Raw genomic sequence first — 8,691 nt, 5'->3', positions numbered from 1 at the left:
TACAATTCAAACAATAAAAAACAAAAGAAATAATGAGTGAGTGACATAATCGACTCTCTCATTTGGATGTAATTGGCTCGTTCATACAACTAATTTGTTAAAAATAAGTGAAACTTTGAAATATCATAACTTTCTTATTTTTTTTCTGAGGTGGACTTGACCTTTAAATAATGAAAAAATATTTTGTAACAACCTATACCCCGTTTACCGGCAGGCGCGTAGCCAGGGGGGCGGTCGCCCCCCCCCCCAAATAAAAAAGTCCCAAAAAGAAAAAAAAAGGAAAAAAAGAGGAGAAAAGGAAAATCAAAGGGAGGAAAGGGAATAAAGGTAGCTTTGTTGGGTTTTTTATTGTTTAATTTTTTTCTAAAAATAGGAACTCATTCAATCTTGCTCTCAATTTATATATATATATATATATATATAAATGTGTAAAGTTATACATGTACAACAGCTTTTGGCAACTCTTTTTTATTTAAATATTGTAAAGAAGTGGATGAAGAAAACAATATATATATATATATATATATATATATATATATATATATATATATATATATATATATGTATATATATATATATATATATATATGTATATATATATATATATATATATATATATATATATATATATATATATATATATATATATATATATATATATATATATATGTGTGAATTTTGCTTCTGCGCTGTGCGCGGATAAATGACAATATTGCAGTTGTTTCCCTCACCCTTTCTCTAATCCTGTTTTTCCACCTCAGCTTTTATGTGTTTCTTGCCAGTTCAAGTTCAAATGTATACATGAGGGCATGGAATTAGAGTAAAGTTAAGCCGAAGTGTATGAATTTCTTTTTTCAAATTGATCGCGCAACTTCTGGTCGGGCCGGCTGAGGGCTGGTCAAATCTTTATATCAATTTCTGCCGTCACCTCCATATAGGCAACTTCTTCCGCTTTTCAGCTCATTACTAAAAAACAACCATAATTTGAGGACAAACAGGTTTCTAATTAAAAAGAGGAAGATATAAAATTCGTGTCGTATTAAATAAAAAAAAGTACAATATATTTTTATCAAATTCTATTAAATTTCATGTCATTTCTCTGCACATTCATCTCCTTTCCTATTTTGCGACCTCAGTTTGAAATTTTGAATGACAGTTAAGTTTTTTATCATTCAAAATGAAGCGCTTCAGAATTAGTCAAAGAAATTATATATCATCCTTTTTTATATAACTTCAATAAATCAAAGAAGTTTTCAGCATTTTCCTTGTAATAAAGTTCAATAATCTTACAAAATCAATTGAATTAGAACAGAAGGGGTATTAGATATATCTGCATTTGATGAAACGTCCGCCCTTTGAAATTTCAGAGTTTCGAATTGCTCTGCGCGGGGAGCAATATCTTCCTCCCGGCATACACCCTTCTCCTCTGTTTTGCGTGTTAAATATCTTTCCAAGGGAAGCATTCAATATGACTTAGAGAATACTCTTTTCTTTGCAAAAAAAAATTATAAAACGTTTTAGCTTCCGCGCTTCGTGCGGGGTAATTATTATCATAATTTCCCCCTTTTATGTGCGTTCAAAAACACTTTTGAAAACAAGGTCCAAAATCACAATATAGTCAACTGAATTGGAGCTGATATAGGTACTACAGACAACAGAGACGGCTCTTTTTCATTTTAATTTATGAAACACCGAAAGCTTCGCGCGGGAGGGGGAAATTCCCCCTCCCCGCACCCACCCCCTAGGGAGCGCGCTTCGCGCCTCTGTAAATGTTGGCACGCTTCGTGTGCATTTAATACCGCCCCCTCCAAAATGAAATCCTGGCTACGCGGTTGTATACCGGATAAGTTGTTACACCATACGGGGTCAATTTATTGTTACAACATACGGTGTGTTGTAACAATGTGTAAATCTCTTGTTCCATTCCATTGTGTGTATACAACTTAAAAAACCCAATTAACTCGTAAGTTTAAGAGTATATGTAAGTGATAACTTGTCCATTAAGCGATCCCTTTCAAAACTTTCACTGTCTGTGTCCATCACTGATTTGGCACTAGCTCTCAAAGATTCGCCATACTCGATCTCACCACTATGATTATTGATAGAAGGAATAGACAGACAATGATAGAATAGACAGAGATTCCAGGCTGGACCGATCAAACCAATGGACCTGGGAATTGGGAGTGCTTGGGGTGCCCCCAGGAATTCTGGTAGGTGTTAAAAATTGACAAATGTAAGCAAAGTGAACTATATTTCATTTTTTTTACAGAGGTTTTTCCCTTTTTTTGCATGACAATTTTACATCAGCACCCCCAGTAAAAAAAAAAAATCGTTCCCAGGGCACTGGAAGCACCCTTGGTCTATTTTTTTTTTTTTTACTCTCTAATAGCAATTTAAGTATGTACGAGATCTTAAAGAAAATTATTTTTAAAAGTAATGATGCCGGGGCTTTTATGTCCTGATAACAGTCAATTATATCTTGCACCAGACGAATATTTTCAGCTGAAGACCTTTCCCTAATATAATAAAACCACTTTGATCGGGAGATACAATGCTCGCTCGTTATTACATTTTTTGTAGTAGTTTGGCAAGAACTTGTGCAAGAATTTTGTAATCCACATTTAGGATTGACATCGGTCTCCAGTTAATGTTTTTATTTCCTTTTTAAACAATAACGCCGACGTGGCCATGTTTTGACTTGGAGACAAATTATGCTTTCTATATGTCCTTCATTTAAACTGTTCATTAACATATATTTACGCTTGCTCCAAAAGCATTTATCAAACTCGACTGTTAGGCCGTTGCTACCTGGTGATTTATTATTCTGCATTTTTGACAGAGCCTCAGCACATTCCTTTTCGGTTATATCACCTTCACAACTCGATGCTTCATTTTCATTTTGTATTTGTATATTAATTTTGGTATGAAATAAATATTTTTCGTACTCCAAATTACTTTTACTGTAAAGGTTTTACAGTTAAGGTTTTTATATAAACATAATATTTACGTAATCTCTGTAATATTTTCACCTTATCAGTGATTACCCTTGTATTCTAGGCAATCAACTTCTTTCTTTTTTCGGTTTCTTTTTTCAAGGCCAAGAAAGTACTTTGTTGATTTTTCACCTTCCTCCATCCACTTTTCTCTTAGTCTGCAGGCACAGACCCTGATTGGAACTTTGATCAACAATCAGTGTGCCTCCACGCAAACACTAGCACATACTACACAAGGCACATTCAGATCCATAACTCGAGTGAAGGGTTTGCCTTGCAGACTATTTCTCTCTCGATCAGGGGTGTGAGTGGTCACAAGGAAAAGATCTGAAAAAAAGTTGAAGAGTGTTGAAAAAGTCTGAAATAGAAAGAGCTCCCATACTTTTTGTACAGAGGAAAGTCAAAATTAGCTGAAAATCAAAACAAAACAAAATCTGAAATCAGATAAAAATCTGAACTCTCACACCCCTGCTCGATCTTATGTAAGCTCTTTTACATTTACAATTATACAAATCATCGATATCTTTCCTTATTTTTATTTTATTGATTTCTTCGACATTTCTATCATTAGGACGACTATCCATTTCTTTGTTCATACAAAATATTGCTTTTCCAATTGAACAAGTTTTTCTCTCTTTTTTTCGTTGTAAATCTATAGCATATTTAATTGTATATTTTTTTTATTCTAACTTTACACATTTCCCACTTTCCTTGAGCATCAAGGTTCTTATATTTCAATTCAAATTTGTATATTACATTTTCAATATTCAACCTATATATATCATCTTTAAGTAGGTCACTATTAAATTTCCAGTAACCCCTTCCTCGTACGTCGTTAAAAAGTTTTAATTTCAATGAAATAGCAATGTGGTCACAATTGAGACATGGTCTGATATCCGTATAGTAGATAGAACATGTTGGCTAAGGTCTCTTGAAATTAGCCAATGATCCAAACGAGAAAATAGATTGAGGGAATTTCGCCTCCGTGTATATTGCTTACATGCTGGATATATTTTTCTCCAGATATCTAACAATAAGTATTTTTTTAAGATATAATCATTTGCACCAAATGTATATAAAATTCCTTGTGTGTCTAATTTTTTGTTTTGAGCATAATTCCAATCTCCACCAAAAATCGTTTTCTCATTTGGATTTACAAGGTTTTTAATCCAACTCATAATCATTTTATAAAATGAACCTTTCCAGATCGTTTGGTGGGTGCATAAATGTCAATACAATTAAAACATTCACAGTGGCATGTGAAATAAATAAGATCCCAAGACTATCTAGATTTCAAATTGGGTAAAGTAAATCATGACAACTTCCCCATAGGCCATGTACTTAATTATCAGGGATTTGCAATTTTCTCCTAAGTACCCATTCTCTGAGGCAGTAATCTAAATATAACTCATGTAGTATATTGTTTTATGTCCTCACGAAATGTCCTTTTGAAAGAAAGACATATTAGCCATTTAATGTATTGGAGTTCATGGAAGACTAACATCACTATGACTAAGACTAACATCACTATATATGCAGCCAATTTGAAGTCTCCAGATTACCAATTTTACAACTTTTAAAATTCATATCTTTCTTATTATTTACCCGATATTGTTCAAACTTTCACCTATCATCTTGTTCGAGTTTTTCTTTTTCCTCTAAAAAGGTTTTATTTGGGTTAGATTCCTCGTTAATCATGGTGCTGCTGGTATACATGGGTCCTCTTTAAGTTGAATTAAGTTATATATTCTTCAATACATGATGAGATTCTCAAGATATAGTCACGTTTCTAATGTAAAGTGTAATCTGACATAACACCTCAGTGTTTGACACGTATGCATGATGGGAGGTTCATCCACCAGACCGATGGAATTTAGAAAGAACTCATATTTATTTTCAGAGTGCTGTAGAATCGCATTCCATATTAGGTAAAAAAAATGTTTATTTGGTAAGAATGTAGGATAAACCGAGATGGCCTGTATTTTGATGACGTTTTTGGTTTTGAAATTTGATTAATTGGCATATCCAGGGGAGCCCGAGGACCCCCCTATTGGCGGAGCCAAAAAAAAAAGGGAGGGGGGAGAAAGAAAGAAAAAGAAGGGAAAAGAGAACAAAGAAGGGTAACATAAGAGGAGGAAGACGAGTAAAATGAAATAAGATGAGAAGACTTAGAAAATTATTTTTAAAATCTTCCATGTCACTATATAAAATTTTCGCTCGCACTTCGCGCTCACATTGCCAATAAGGTGATTTACATATCTTGCTTTTATGGAGCTTAATACATCAAATTTCGAAGTCAATATACAAACCTATTTTAGCTCGGAAATCGAACTTTCATTATTTTTTTTATTTACAAATTGATTTTTAAAAAGTGCTCTGTAAAAATTTATGTTTTCTGCTCACGCTGCGCGCTCGGATAATTTCATTTGTCAGGTACTTATTATTTTCCTGAAACTTAATGAAACTAAAGTTCTCAAAATATCCCTATTCAGGTCAGATTGTCAAAACGTATCAGCTAGCGCTGCACGCTTGCATTTTGATTGGTAAGTTATGTATATCTCAATATTAATTTTATAACAAATTGCTTAAAATCCCCATTTCATGACAGTTTATCAAAAATTTCTGCTCGTAATTTGCCCTCGCATTGATTGTTGAAAATATCTGTTAATACTATGGCCTGAAACTGGACATTTAAAGAACTTTTTTAATTATGAATAAGATGCATCTTATTCATAATTACAAAAGTGCTTTAAAAGTCCAGTTTTCAGGTCATAATATTAACAGATTTCGCGCTATCATTAGGCTAATTAAATTAATGAATAAGATATATACCAGCCATATATAATGATTATGAGTTCATGACATATTTTTCCCTTAAAATTGGGATTTGTGAGGTGTCCTTTTTTTTTTACTCACACGATAGATAGGAAGATTAATACCTTGGTCACATTTGCTCTACGGCGGCCGTATGTCGTTGGACCAAAAAATGTTAAAACGGCTGTTTTCGACTCGCAAATGTGACCAAGATATAAATTACCGGTATCTGAATGTCTTTTTTTAGAATTCATTGAATCGTTATAGGCTAGAGAGCTGGGAAGGCCTTATAATTTATAAAAGTAAAACAAAAACAACAAAAAACATAAACCCCAAACAACACTCGAATGGATTATTTGATCTTACTCTGATTCAAATAATGTGTTTAAATATTAAAGTATCTTAAGTTTTGTAAATCTCTATCACTTGTGTAATTTTTTTTTTGCTTTCTGACCAGCGCTACCACAGGAGGTGAAGAAGTAAAACTCTACAACATCCTTAAAGGGCAACCTAAAATTGCATTTGTTCACCAGCAGGTACTAGGTTTGAAGACAGACATTTTTCCTCATTTGTAATGTGCATTTTCATGTACTTTGGTGATTCCAATGAAACTGTGTTTGTGTAAATTATGGGGCTAAAATGTTATAATTTTTCATATAAAATGTATATACATGATATATGTCACAACTGCCACTTGTAATTCTACAAAATATTTTTTTTTCAAAAAGAAATGTGACTTCACTTATTAAAAACTTTTCTGGATTTCACAAAACCATATGATTTGACATAATTTCCAGATTTTTGAACAACTTAAGAAAAGTAAGGAGTTTCAATACTGTATATGAAAAATAGTGATAATCAAGGGAGGTCCAAATAGATGATTCATATGTAATTTTTTTTTTACATCTTAAAATAATTTCACAATAGCATGCAACTTTTCATGCTCAATGACAAAGAAATTAACCAGCTCTGACCAGTGAAAATCACCAGTTTAGCTGAATGGATTAAACAAAGAATAGGCCTACATGAAGTCAATTAAAATGGTTAGAATCACCTATTTAATGTGCACCCATAGTGTACACAAAGTCTATGAGAGAAGTCAAAATTTTAACAAAAATGAAATGAGGGTTTGTTTCATGGACGGTTTTTGTTACTTCTGCCAACAATTTTTTTTCATGAAACTTCGCACATGGCTTTAGATTTATATCCAAAAGGTGCGCACACCAAAATAATCATTCAATACGGCACAGAGTGGGGCTAAGGCCTTAAACTTTCTTCTCATTTGCATAGTTTTCGAATATTGTGTGCTGACTGAAGCATTAGACATCGGGATTTCATAAATAATCAAATCAAATGAACTATGCAAGGAGGTATGTGACAGATATCCATAGTTAGCAATTGCATTTTTTTCCAATAACAGAAAAAGAGCGAATCACATTCCACATGTTCATTCAAGCGTGAATGTTTAATTAAACGCATTTGAATCATTGAAGCATGTTAATTGGTCATGAACATAAAAAAAGTTGAGAGAAGATCGTTTCAGTTACCAAAATGAAACAATACTTGCCTATGATGTTTGAATTCATATTTTTTTTGCTTTCATTAAATGTTCATTGATCCATGAAACGATGAATATTGTTGAAGATACTCTTCCCAAAAATAACTGTCATCATTATTCGATCATTCTTATCGCTAGAAATGTGTAAAAATCCAATTATAGCAAATTTCAACCAGTGTTTATTCAACCGTGAAATTTAGACAAAAAACTTGTATCGTCTTTTAGGAAGTACCTTTTACAAGCCTTCTGACTATTTTTCATGAGAATGTGGAGTTCGTTCCAATAAAATGGAATCAAAATCATGATAATTGGCCTGTGACTTTTGAAAAGTGACATTTTTGCCTTCTGGCCGTGCTCACTAAAGCATGACATAAAATATGTCCATAACTTTTACTCGGCTTATTAAATTACCTACACGTTCACGTAAAAAACATTAAAAACCTCGCATTGGTTCGGAAATTATTGATGTTCGTTTAAGGGGGACTTACTTTTTTTGTTGTGTATATATTGTGTGTCGTGTTGTACGGGACACACATAATGTCATACGGGACAACTTTTAATAGGACAATTATTGAAAAATGAAGGGCGGTTATTAGATCGTTATAGGATAAATCGATCACCCAAGGGTCAAAGATAGAGAAACGGATATTGTAAGATTACATCATCAAAGATAAAAGTATAAGAAAAGGCTTTTGTATTTTCATGTGTCGTACGGGACAGTGCCAAAAATAGGTTCCGAAAAATCAGGTATGCCCCTAGTATTGATCATGAAAATGTTGTAGATATTATTTGGAACCATTAATGATACAGTAAGATATTCCAAGTCTCAATGTTACCATCAAATTCTACTACATTTTATTCTGAAATCGGGTCGCAGAACAATCGTAAGGTGTGCGGTCGCCTTAAGGGATCCAAGTGTCCGGCCGTCACACAAAACTCCACAACCGTAAGTCACTTTTCAAGCAAACTTGGATGGTAGATGTACTTAGGGGACCTGCATGTTATACTGCAGTCGGAGGTCACATGGTCAGGTCAAAGGTCATTTTAGATCAGTGTGAAAGTTTAAATGCATTACTCTCTTATGACACACAACTCCGTAACTGCAAGTCACTTTTCAGCCAAACTTGGATGGTAGATGTACTTAGGAGACTTGCATGTCATGGTGCAGTCAGAGGTCACTTGGTAAGGTCAAAGGTCATTTTCAGTTCAACTTTATAGTGTACGTGCAAAACTCTCTTATGACACATGACCTCACTTCTGTAATTCCTTTTTCACCCAAACTTGGGTTGTAGCTGTACTTAAGAGACCTGCATGTTGCGACCAGAG

This window comes from Lytechinus variegatus, chromosome 18, assembly GCF_018143015.1.
Source record: "Lytechinus variegatus isolate NC3 chromosome 18, Lvar_3.0, whole genome shotgun sequence".
NCBI lineage: Eukaryota > Metazoa > Echinodermata > Echinoidea > Temnopleuroida > Toxopneustidae > Lytechinus > Lytechinus variegatus.
The sequence above is the reverse complement of the archived record's forward strand: the minus strand, read 5'-3'. Positions refer to the sequence as shown.